This window comes from Pungitius pungitius, chromosome 8 (genome assembly GCF_949316345.1).
Source record: "Pungitius pungitius chromosome 8, fPunPun2.1, whole genome shotgun sequence".
NCBI lineage: Eukaryota > Metazoa > Chordata > Actinopteri > Perciformes > Gasterosteidae > Pungitius > Pungitius pungitius.
Window position 1 is genome coordinate 11,525,886 of NC_084907.1, and position 14,127 is coordinate 11,540,012.

Sequence of the window (14,127 nt, forward strand, 5' to 3'; positions counted from 1 at the left end):
GGACCTCCTGCAGTATTTTGAATGATGACTCAGTCAGTGGCAGAGATAAAGTGAACGAACATGTGACTCTAATGTTGCAGACTGGTAATGCTCAGTCTAAGCTAATGCCATGCTGTAATCATAACTACATGTTGGAAACACTGCAATAATGTCATGTCAAGGAGGTTTTAGACCAAACAAGACGACGCCTGTATGGTTTGTAAGCTACGTTGGGTGTGTGACATGTCCGCTGAGATCTGAAATCTGTGTGTGTCCGGTGTCCAGAAGGTGTCTCATGGTGATCAGATGTATGTCTCATGATAGAGAACATGACGGTCCCTGTACAATGAGATCATTGCGCTCATACCTCATCCCAGGATATATGTGGGGGCTGGAAAAGAAGACCTTCGAGGCCTGGTGCATGACTTGTGTGTGTGTCAACTCTGTCTCCTGTTTGCAAACATTAAATGTCCTGTTTTTGATGATTTCACACCAGTGTGGAGTATTAATTAATTCAATTTCACACTATACAAAACGAAGAAGGTGATTTCTTTGTTTCTACAGTTGCATCAATTTCAATAAAGGTGCTGTATTTATTAGATATGTGTGGATCACATGAGTACTGGGTTTAAACACAATTAATACAGTGGGTGTGGAAAGTACTCCGAGCCCTTTACATTCTTCACTCTTTGATTCATTGCAGCCATTTGCTAAAATCAAAAAAGTTTATTTTATTTGTCATTAATGTTCACTCAGCACCCCATCTTCACAGAAAAAACAGAAATGTAGAATTTTTTGCAAATGTATTAAAAAAGAAAAAACTGAAATATCACATGGTATTCACACCCTTTGCTGTCCATCTCTTCTGATCCTCCTTGAGAGGGTTCTACTCCTTCATCGGAGTCCTGCTGTGTTCAATTAAACCGATTGGACCTGTCTATATAAGACCTTACAGCTCACAGTGCATGTCAGAGCAAATGAGAATCATGAAAAATAAACTTTTTGGATGTTAGCAAATGGCTGCAGTGAAACAAAGAGTGAAACATGTAAAGCAGTATAAAGACTTTCCATACCCACTGTAGAGTAAAAGAAGATTGCAACCGGTGATGAAAGAAGTTTTGAAAAATTAGAAGTCATTATTCTCAAGTCCAATATTCACTTGCTATTGGCTCTGCACCAACTGAGGGCAACATCTGTCTCTTTGCCCCCTCCCTTTCAACCCTCCGCAACATTTCGTACTTGCCAAAATTATCTGCGAGCCTTTTAATAGACAGCTGCCTGCTGTCTCAGGATGCTGAACCCCAAAATAGTGAGCTGAAAGACAGTAACAAGGCTCTTCAGGGCAAAAAGGAAACGCAGAGTGTCACATTTTCACATTTCTTCCAGAGTTAATATGAAAAGATTGTAGGAGCAGTAGTTTCCTTCAGTATCACCATAGTGACCAAAGTAAGAGGAAAATGAATGGAGAAAAGTGGATTTCATGTAGACTTCCTATCAGCAGACGGGCTGGTGGCAGAGACGAGGACTCCTACCCGATGTTACTGGTGGAGCAGGGACACCTAACGGCAGCTCACAGTACTGCACAAGCTCAGACACATGCACTTTGACACCGATGCTGTCAGGCTGATTAAAATCCTCAAGGACTAAAGGTTAATTAAACGCAACAGCAAACCAAGTAGGCCTCCGTCCTGATGTAATCAGCCTCTTTTATCAGCCGTCTGTGTGTTTGAATATCTGTCAAAACCTGAGCCCCTTTGGCTGTTATCAGAAGTCTGATTCCTGCCCAGGCTGTCTCTTTTCTCTTCAGGCTGTGTCAGCCACTCGGGACTTTTGGGCAGGCGTGCAGTGTTATTGGGAAGATAGCCACACGCCAGGACCGAGGGCGGTTCCCTTGGGAGATAAGAGAGCTTGACGGGTGGCTGTGTTGCAGAATGCCGTCTGTCTGCAGCATCTTTCTTGATCCATAAAGGTGAGGGTCAAGAACTTAAGTTGTGTGGACTCAAGAATGTCGATTCAATCAGAAAGTTGCTGACAGGTCCACATTTTTCAGCTGTTTGTGTCCACGAATTACTGACATTCGGAATGCTTGTTTTTGTACATTCATCAGCTCAGAATTTCCTTTCAAATACAAATGTCTTTAAAAAACTAATGCCCATCAGCCCCAGCTGTACTCTGCATGTCGAACGAGCATACAATCCAGAAGGAGGGACATGGTCAACATGAAACCTGCTAAATGTCAGCATATTTCCCCAAAACACAGTCTTCTAAATGTGTCCATTATAAGCACAACTCCAGCCATCTGGAAATGACATTGTTATATATTATACTTATTGTAAGTTGCTTTGGATAAACGAGTCAGATTAAAGGTAAATCATCACCGTGATGGTGGATAGTGTCGCCTCAAACACTGGATGTGTGTGCAGATGATTCTCAGACACATTGGAATGTTTCACCACTCGCAGACAGGAAGGAGATCCTGATGCAATGTCTTATTCATTACAAGCCCATTGCAGACCTTGGAGGGTCTCTCTCGTGTTCTTCTCAAAGCCTTGAGGGAAATACACATCTGACACCGACTGGAATTCTTTTTTTTTTTTTTTTTCCTGGAGCCGAGAAGCCTGTGTGCTGGCGCGTCGCGCTGCGGCTGTGGCACGCCTTTAAATGCGCGGAAATGGCAAAGCTCTCTACAGGAGTGAGTGTGCGCAGATTGAAACAATCCCCTGACAGTTTCCCCCCACGTCGGCTGTTGGATTTTTGTCCTGTTTTGCACACTTTAATCCTCCCTTCTGTGGTGCACGGTGTGTTCTCCCATTCTTCCTCCCTCGTCTGTGTTTGTTCTGATAACGAGCGCCGAGGCGCACGAGGCCCGAGCCGCATGAGAGAGTGACAGGGAGAGAAAACGCTCATAGGACGCTCCTTGTGTTCCACTTCTCGCCATAATGGCCTATTTGTGTACCACAATCTCACTCAGACACATCCACTGATGCCGTTTTTATTTTAAGCAATGCAGAGTGTGCTTTCCCCAGATGTAGTGCGTTCATTGTTTCGCTGTGTGTGTGTGTGACTGTGTTTCTTTTTCCAACTATGTTGGAAGCCTCTCATCTAGCCCGGCGGGGGTTGCTATGGGAACGACAGAGGGCCAACACAAAGTAATGAGGATGCTCTGAACGCTGCGAGGTGACCTTGGAGAAAGAAAAAAAATGAGCAGGAGCCCTTGTGTGCAGGAAGAAAAAATGCGACGCCGACCGATGGCGTACACGCACTCCTGCGGTTATTCAGGAAAGGGGGAAGCTGCCGGTCCGACCCACAATGCACTGCGACAACGGTCTCACACGTTGAGCTTCTTTAAAATCCTTCCATGACAAGAAGGCTCAAATTCCCTCTCTTGTTCTGTTGTAACCAGCGGATGCTTTATTTACGGATTGAAAATCCCCCGAGGCCACATTCTACACACAGGAGGGTCACTGGGGCGCCGGCGTTTACCCTCTGCTTTTAATCAGCGGCTGATGAAGTGGCTTGAAAGCCAGGTGGAGGCTCTTTCTCACAAAAATAAGTGCAATTAACTTCCATGTCGAGGGCCCAAGCAGCTGCAAACCCTAATGGGGGGGACAGTGCTAATAATTGTGTGCGTGTGAGCGTGCTGTTGTGTATGTGTGAGTTTTTCAAAAAGAGCTACAGTAACAAGCATGCCTCCTCATTGTCATGTTCAGATTGACCTCCATGACCCTGCACGTGTGTGTGCGTGTAAGTGTGTTCATTGCTACCAATGCGCCAACGAACAGCGGCACGATTATTGACTGCACTGCATTCGGCCCACCTTTTACCGTGTTTCAGGGATTAGCCTGGTCCCCAACAAGCTGGAGCCCGTGGGAGCACATCGATGTTCAGGTCAGGAGGATGAGGCAATGTTTCCGCCCGTGTCTGTTATCGGATAGTGTTGGCAGACATGGAAAGGAAGGGATTAGTGAAATGGTAATACGTAATTAGGGGACCAGAAAGAAGAAGAAGGTTACTGCATTGCATTGCTGTTACAGGCAAAAAGAAGATCAGAAAACCCACTTGTTTTATGAGAATGGGGATTGCTACTGGGTTACATCAGGACAGGAGTCTCCAGAGTTATCTTAAATGTAACTAAATATGCAGCAGAGCATTCAGGTTCGGGCTGTATGTATAATGTACCCAAGGCTCTGGTGGACCCTACAAAAAGGAAGGGTCACAGAATGCCAGTGTTACTAAGCAAAGCTAATCAAACTTGATTATCTATGTATTAATGTGACTTAACCCATGAACTTTGGTTTTATATCAACAACAAAATATTCATCACATATGAATAGCATCACACGTGGCCTATGAACACTATGAAAGAAAAATATTGAATTTAAACCAGTTACGGAGGTAAACCTGGCCACTTGTAGAAAGTATATGTAACCGGGAGGACATTGTAGTCGCTGTAAATTATTGGTTTATTATATTTTAGCATTTGTTTTTACATTTAAGAATTGTTTGTTTTATTACCTTTTAGCATGATTTGTTTTATTACATTTAAGCATGGGTTGTTTTATTGCGTTTTTGCCTGTTAAACCGCATTGCAGTCAATTACATGCACCTGGAGGGACTAATCGATTAGTGAGCCCTGGCCAACCGCGTTGCAGAATGAAAGAACCTCCCCTCTCCAATCAACACAGCTGCTGTTAAAGGGCATGAAGCACGGCACGAGAGGAGGTCAAACGAGAGGACAGAAAGGCAGCGGACGAGCAGGCAGGGTGAGAACAGGCCAAGGAGAGCAACAGGACGGGACTGGACACCTCACACAGGAACGGAGCAGAAGGGAAGGGAAAGGAGCCGCAGTGGCTCGTTGAACTCTTCATTTCTTTTAGTGCTTTAATCCAACTGGACTATAATTTTAGTCATTTTTAAAGTACTTGATGGGTTTTTAGTTAATAATAAAATCCTCCTTTTAACCACGTCTTTGTGTCTTGTGACCCATGCTGTTCTTCCTCTGGTATAAAATTATGGAGACCTAGACTCCTCAACTAGGTGGCGTTGCTGGTAGAGCAAGATTAAATGGTTTGACGTATCTTGATAAGGTTTTCATGAACATACAATCTTCCTATAGCTAGCTACTTGACTGTTAACTTGCTAAACACTAGCCTAGCACTAGCCCACGCTGCATGCTAGCGCCATTAGCATGGTAGCTTTGATATATAGCTTGATATTATAACCTTCACTATTTACAATAGGCTATGTAGCCAGACCCAGACATAAATTATACATCAAGCTAACGTAGTTCTAACACTCAGATAAAATATTTACCTTGACAGACAACTGAACAGATCTGAAGACTGAACTCGTGAATATTTTTTTTAATTTGTTAAAGTATTTTAAATACAAAATGACAGGCCTTTCAAAACATCTTCACTACAATCAGGAACTTTCAGTGCTTCTGGTAAAATCCAGCAACACTAATGTCAAGTACTTTTCCTTTTGTTCTGTGCATACAAAATGTAAATGATAAAAATGACGTGTTTCATTTGAGTTTTCCTGCATAATCGTCCAAAAGTAACTGATAATCACATCTTTTTTTGCGACACTTTTATTCGGCAACTGATTCCATAGTCATAACAAAGAATTCATCAGTTTAAAGCAACCCTCACAACCTTGTTTGTTAGCATTGGTCAGGGAAGATGTGATGAAGAGAGATGAGGCGGTGAGGAAATCAGGAGGAGAGAGGAGGCGTGAAATCCCGTAATGGATTCTGCTCGGAAACCTCTACAATCGAAGGAGCAGCCGAAGGGAGCGTCCCTGAAAAACACACCGGAGCTTTTCAAAGACGCACACTTTTAGAAAATGCGGTGCTCGATCCAGAGACATTGCTTCTACAGTCCAGTGAATGTGTCTCCTTTCCATTTTAATGATATAGTCCTTTAATGGGACATTCTTTGTGACCCACCCATTGAAATTGGTGTTGTTTTGGTGAGCAGGCAGCAAGTACTCCTTAATGCAGCGTTTTAATTCATCTCAGAACACAATATTATCAGTGGCCAGGATTTCATGAATGTGGATGTCTTTTATGGTCCAATTCTTCCACAGCTCTTTCTTAAATATTCCTAAGTTATTTCCCTTTTCAAGGTTGAAATTGTAAAATGGACAGTTTGTAGGACTGAGTGGCTGAAGATGTAAATTGCAACCAACCAAATAACTTATCTGACCCATCCTATTCTAAACGTGTAGAGAATAACAAAGGCCATCAGGTATCACGAAAATGTCCGTTTCTAGAGTTTGGGTTGTCCATCCTGAGCTGCTGTAAACATGGCGATCAAACATGGTGGTCCATACATCAAGATTAAAAAAGTGTGCTTTCTAGTTTCTAGGCTTATACTCACATAGTACTGCATATTATATGAACAAAATCCTATAACATAGACACTGGCCCTTTAGGATATTTAGTCTAATAGTCTAATAGGAAACATGCATTTTGAGTCCAGCTCTCAAAACACTGATGTTTCGTCGCTCACGTTCAATATTGGGCTTCAGTTCTTACCCACAAGATCATTCCAGATATCCAAGATTCACAGTAGACAAAAAGAGACACTCCTCTCTCTGAAGCGCCTTTCTGAGATGCCGTGTTTTTATACTGAAACAATCCTACAGTAGATTCAGCACACAACATCACATGCTGACCAATCAGCTCAACCACTTCAGGCTGTGTCAGTGTGGAGGGTTCTCAAGATGGGACTCCGGGGTTGATTAGGATGCGTCACAAGTGTGTGTTTGTCACTTTGAGGTAGCCATGATTACGTCTACGTGCTGTGAACATACGAGAACTGCTGCTGATTGACACTCCCAAACGAACCTACTGATACCAGCTGCACGGGCTGCACAGATTAGGCTCTATGTGGCGTGAGGCTTGGTCTTTACAAATATGGAGAGTGGTGCTCTGTGAAAAAGAAGTTGTCCGTGTAGCTGTACACGTGCTTCATCTAATAGTTTCTCATGAACAAGGGCTTTGCTTTGCTTTTAGTTCCTTTTTTTTCTCTGGCAAAATACAACTTATTTAAATATCTGAAGCACTTGCCAACCTCTTTTACAAGCACAGCAAAACTGAACTATTACGTGCCAACAGTCTGGAAATACAGTTTTATGTTTAGCAAACCAACTTTCCGCCCACACATTGAACATGGACATGGGTGAGTTCATCATGCTCACAGCTCCAGGCGATTTCCCACAGGTCCCATGTTGAGTCATGCAGACTAGAAAAAGAGCTTTTTCAGAACAGAACAGTTCAGAACAGTTTTCTAACTTTCTCAACCCGACAGTTTAAACATTCATTCATGAACATGCCTATCCTCAAGTGTTGCCGTAGGTTTATGGACTGTAAACCATAAGGCAGAAATGCATAAGCTTGTGATCTTCTGTTCCTGCTATCGTGTGTTATCCTTCGTGTACCTGTGATTTCCTGCGATTTTTATCTCCCAGGAATGGCAATAGATGGCATTTTGTTAGTTCAATTTGTTTTCATTTAAACGTTGGTGCTGCGCCTCAGACAGGTAGAGAAGTTTGGATGCATACTGTTTTCTATGCACACTGTGAGTTGTCTCGGTCCCTCTGTGACCATTTACGATGGCTCATAGCTGGAAACACAGTTATCCCGAGTTATGGTACGTCTATCTTTTCTGGTTTAAACACACTGTCACAGCCATACTGAGATGGGGGAGAAAGGGCTGAATTCCTGAAACATATGCTGTCTCTCTTTCTTTCCTATTACGGTGTCGTCATATATGCTTTCGGGTCCCTCTTCCTTGTATGGTGTTGTCCTGAAACTACCATTATAAATGACACGATGCAATCACTCAAAACGATAACTGACCATTCAGAGAGTATAATAATGCTAAGTCCATAACTTTAAAGTTAGGTAATCAAAATATCATGGTCTATTGCAATAAATACATCAAAGTCAAGCAAGACTGTACTTCCCATTTCTTGATGTCCATCTGCAACAGCCAGTCAGCAGTTAGCTGGGCAAGGTTGAGTGATTCTGTCTGTATGCACGTTGGGAACATGCTCCGGCTCCAACTCACGGTTGCTTTCTAGTTGTTATCCGACAGTAATCGTATCTTGTCCTCCACCTCGTCTTATTTTTCTCTACCATTAAAGCTTGGAATTTACTAGCGCCTTGCAGGGGCGGATTCTGGGGTTCGTGGCTCCCTGGTGCTTCACCAGCATGGACTTCACACACTGTGTTGGATTTAACTGTGAGTGACGAGCCGTCCAGGGAAATAAACACACACTGACACTCATGTAGACTATAACTACCTACATATGTCAGCATAAATAGCCTAAAGAGCATGGTTTTTAATCCCATTGACAACTGACTGGTTTTTCAAAGTGTTCCTTTAATCCATACATCCAGTGTATCTTGCTTACGGATGCGTATTCAATTGCTGAAAAAAAAAATGTATTGGGGCTATTTTGATGTAAGCGGGAAGGCTGGCTTGTTACCTGCATCATTGTATTTGAAAGCAGGTTATTAATAGCGAACCATTATGTAGCCGACTCAACCTACGGTTTGTTGACTCGTTCAGAGCATCACAGTGTGCTCTGAACTCTCTGTGCCTCCTAAGAACAGGTGACGGACGTCAGACGCCAGCCTGCCGTCCCCCGTCCGTCCCTCACAGGGGACGCCAGAGCAGTCTCCATTGTCAAATGACTTTCTCGAGTCAAATTGGAACAAAAGTGGTTTGACCTCAAACTTGAAGGTCACAACCTGCAGAATTAATTCTCCTTTTTATCTCAGCCTGGGCCTGAGCAATTACTGCCGCCTACTCTAATCTCTCCATGCATCCATGTACACTACCGGAAAACTTCAAAGGAGCTCCTTTGAAAAGCCCCCCACCACCTCCATAGCGAATTACCATACAAAAGTCTCCCAGCGCACGGCCGCCACACTACGTTGAGTCTCTTCACAGGCGGCGCTGCGCCCGGATGATTGAAGTCGAGCTCCTCGACTCGCCTGCGTGATCAAAGTGGGAGGAAGGCAGGCGGTTAGTGAGACGAGCCCAGAAGTGAAGCTCAGCCTGGGGCTCACTTTTCTCCGTGCACGAGGGAGAGACTTCCCCCGACTTGGACCCTTCACTTTGCACAATATCTATTGTCTAGAGTAGCATGCTTTCATTTGACTGGTTGTCGTACTGGGCGTCGTTAAACTTCTATTAGCATTTTAATGAGGCACGGATCGACTCTTTATGTGGAGTGTGCGTCTGTATCAAACGTCTAAAGTGAATATATTTTCAGAGGTGTTTAAAATGGAACAGTGGAAATGTCCTCCTTCCTCCTCCTGCTTCTCACAGTAGTCCCATCAGATGCATGAAATATGACTCTTGCGGAACCTTATTTAGCGAGTCTCGCTGCACGACGCACAGCAGGGGCCTATTGGGTTCATGGCAAATGTGAAACTAAATTATTGACATCAATAGAATTATTAATAATCTCTAAGACAATTCACAAAATAAATAAATAACCACCCTGTTCTAACAGGGACTATTAACCAATACTATGAATAAAGTCTCATAATTTATATTCAGTCCTTCAGGTTTAAGTTCAAGCACTAGAATACTATGTATTCCTGTTTACCACTATACAAATGCACAAGGACGGAAGTCTTGAAAAACCTTCTACAAGGTATGACAGAGTTCATTGAATTACAGAAATACAGAAATACTGATCTGACTGACTCTCACTCCCATGTACACAAGAAAAACACTGTCATTCAAAATTCTAACGTCAATTGCCCCACTATGCACACTGACTCGTCACATGGGAAAACACCTGTCACACAGTGTTACAATTAGGAATCAGAGCTTTAGCATAAAAGGGCAACAGGTGAGCTCATCTGCTTTGGAGCAATGGATGACAACATTAGAAACAGAGCCAGAGGAGTGAGAGTAAGAGTAGGAGGATGAGGGGAGGACAAGGACGAGGAGGAGGAAGGCCAAGGACCGTAAACTCTGATGAGATCCGACCCACTTTGGTTGACCAAAGCTATGGAGGAATTCTTTTCTGCCTGGAGATGGAAAGTGTTTGACCAAAATCCACAAACGCATATCCCCCTTCTCTAAGCTATGGAAGACGCATGTGGAGATAAAGCAGTTGATGCTTTTCATGGCTGGATTGGACATGCTGAGCGATATTTCCCCTGCTGCTTGGCCAGTGAAAACATTGCTTGCGATGTGGATGAGGTTCTGTGGAACAGACCGGAACAGAAGACAGGATGCAGCATATTATATAGCAAAAACAATATTCTAAAATATTTGACAACACACGTATGTATGTACTGTCTGTAGTAAGTGTAAAAGAAGGTCAAAGTCATTATGATGAATGGAGAAGTGTTTTCCATTCATCATAGTGTTTGAAAATTGAGCACATCAGTGTTCAACTGGTTCTTATAAAAGTCTATTCATATGATGGTTTGTGCGTGTTTGAAAACAAAATATTTAAGAAATAACATTCTTGTGAATGTAAAGTTTCATTTTGCAGGAGTATTGAGGGGTTTTGCCCATTGTGTGTGTGTTTTTTGATTTGTGTGTAGAGTTCTGAAAGTATGAGGCATGCTTTAAGAAAATGTGTGTAAACAATCGAGAAAAACTGTAAAAAAAAACAACCAGAGTGCCAGTGTGTTTTATAGTTATAGTGACTATTGTAACACTCCAATGTAAGCATGGTTTGCTGGATGAGAATGCTTAACTCTGGGCTACTACGCTAGTTTTTAATTTTGTCCCTGTCTATAATTGAGTTTGACACCACTGCTCTTGCCTACTCAACACTTGCGTCACTCGCTCAAAGACGAAGCCGTTTTGGAACGCGAGGCGGCAGCGTGGCATCCAAAACGGGAGTCTTTTAAAGGATGTCTCGAGGAATATTTTAAAAATCGGACTTATTTAGGACACCACAGACTCGTGACACGACTTATTGTTTTTTTGTGCCACCTTCAACAGCCCTAGACACACAATCACACAGCCAGCATGCTACACTACCGATACCCACCCCATCAGATCGTCTGTTCTGTCAACTTCTACAAAACAGTTCAGACTACTTCTACCCCCTGGGTTCAAGTCTCTTTCTCGGCTGACTTTCATTCCTTAAGGCTGGCCAATAGTTAAGCCTATTCATCTCGCAAACAATACCCACCTTGGATGGTACAATAGCCAGTATAATTTTATTCCTCGTGTCCATTCAAGCAAATTGGTGGATCCAAATGTTATTTAAATAACACCTTAACATTAAGTGTATGGGTATTTTTCCGAGTACCACTGAGTACCACAGTGGGCCGGTCTCACAGTAACTTTTCCCCCCCTGAACACGTGTTTTGTGTTGTGGGGACAATATGCCTTTGTGGATTAGTTTCTGTCTGGAATATACACAACAAAGTAAGTGAGAGAGGTCACAGAGGGCCCAAAGTCAATTTATTTCCCCCCAACAGAGGACAAATAACACCTTGCTGTATATGGTCTTCTGACTACCAAGAGACACATGTTTACATTCCTGTTCAGAGGTCAAAGGTCACATGCATGCGCTTTGCTGTCAGTCTAATACTACTCATTTTGAACCAAAGTGGAATTATTGCACAACATGATCAAACAATTTGGTATTTGCTTTATAGTTACGGGTAAAAATACATATTGGGGTTATTGCTGCTGGCAGGGGTAAAACGTAATAAATACTATAAAGCCTATGTGTGTTTTATATATATAAAACATACATAGGCTTGTATTTATTACGTTATGAAATGTTAAATGTAACTTTAAGATAGTAAAATCTGTGTGGCAATATGTTAAATGTTCATTTTACTTCCAGGTCAGCGAGGTCAGCTGCTGAGTCAGAATCGATGTCGACCTGCTTTTGGAGGGTTTTAAAACCCGCTTCCACGTCGGGCTAATTGGTTTTGGGATGATATAGTGGACCGTCTGCACTAACGGTAGTTAGAATGAGCAGAAATGTCTGTAGATTGCCAATTGGCCAGAGAGTACCTGAAGATGTAAATCCTTAAGTATGGCAGCTTGGTGAGTTAACTACATATCGGACATAACCCCTAACCACTCTTTTTTTAGACCTAACCAAGTGCAATTTGAACAAAAACAGTGTGAGTGAGCCAATGCTAAAGGGCAACGGAGGGGGTAATTGAGTATTAACTGTAACTTGGAAGCCACAGATAAGAGAAGAAAGTTGTCAAAAGGACTAGTCCATTGCCTTTCTGATGTCAGAGATGCACATCTGCAAAGTTTGCCTTTTACAGACTACGTCGAGCCGATGACAGACAAACAGCCTTTTAACAGGCTTTTAGCCAACAACCAGTGAAACCACTGGTAGTGACCACCTCGTGGTGGGTCTGATCTCAAAGATCCGACAGATGGAGATCAGATCCTTATCACCAGGGTCCAAGATTCACAGAACGACAAAACAGTCCTTGAGAACACCTTCCTCGACTTAAGATATATATTGTGTTTCCCCTACTATTGTATCCACCGGCACGCCCCAACGCCCCTTTCCAATACGTCCGCCCCCGCAAAGCTGGGGAAACACTGATATGACATAATATAGTAGAACTAATATAGCAGACATGGCTTTATACTTTAAATATCATAGAACATATTATAGAACTAATATCATGAATATAGCATCATATTTCATATTTCTAATATAATTTAACATATCATAGAACTAATATCATGAATATAGCATCATATTTCTAATATAATTTAACATATCATAGAACTGATATCATGAATATAGCATCATATATTTAATATAATTTAACATATCATAGAAGTAATATCATAAATATAGCATCATATTTCATATTTTTAATATGATTTAACATATCATAACATGCATAGGAAAAACAATGGCACATTTTTAGGTTGATAAGCCCCGCCCCCTCTCCGTCACGAATGACGCAATTCATGCAAATGAACCAGAAATGGTTCAAGTTGAATGAATGAATTTATTTATTTATTTATTTTTTTTTATGTATTAAAAAATGTATAATTTGTACATACTCTTCTCCTATGCTTTTTTTTTATTTTTAAGAAGAGCAGAATAACAAAGCCAAGACATGACAACACACCATGCATTGTTCGAAAAGTCGGCGTCAAGTTTGGTGTGAACGCACCATTACACTCCACCATTTACCAGGTCGAGACCCTCGGGGCCCAGGACATTCGGACTGGGCCCGTGTGTCACAGCGTGGGGCGCAGCAGTTGTCCTTGGATCCGCCGACGTCGACCGTCCTTCTGGAGCAAACTGTCACAGTGTAGAGTTTGATGTTGTGAAAGCAGTGATTTGCCAGAGAGACGAATTGGTTTGCTTCTCATCATCCACGAAGCTCAACAACAGAGCCCTCCCTCTGAGTGAAGACGACCGATTGGTCCGCACCGCCTGGAGAAACAGCCCTCGACCCAATTAGCTGTGCCGATAGCCTGGTGTGAAACAAACAAAGTGAAAACACTGCTAGCTGTTGACAGTTTCAGCTGAATTATAGATGTGGCGGCGGACCAGAGCGCCGTTCCAACGGAGAGATCACAGATAGAGAGTGACGGGTCCGCACGCCACTTATGCAACCGGCCAGCTGTCGTAGGCAAACATTATCTCTCGAGTCCGACTTCTGAGAGCCTCGAAAATGGGAGTCGACGGGAGACAACGCAGATTAGGGAGAGAAAACGCAAATGGCAAATGCGATGAGCTATAAAGTAGTGTGCCTGGAGTGCAGTGTGTGTGTGTCTAGAGCCGGCAGAGAGAGAGAGAGAACAGTAATCAGGCCCCGGCGGGGCGGACAGCGAGTTGGTACTCATCTTCAGAGCGGGATCTGGGCCACAGTCCCCTGTCTGGCTTCTATGGAAGAGCAGGGGTTACAGAGGATGTGTAGACGGGAGGCAAACCACACAAAGGATTCAGTCAAATGCCACCATTATATAAGAGCATATAAGTGGGGCTGGATTTTCCAGAGGCAGAGAAGCGTTGTATAATTCAATGCTGACGCTTCAATATGACGAGAAGATTGTGGTTGTTCTTGATGCACGTTAATCGCAGCGGATTCCTCGTGACATCGGACGAAATCGTGCAGGTTCACCAGAAACGTCCTACATGGAAGTTTCC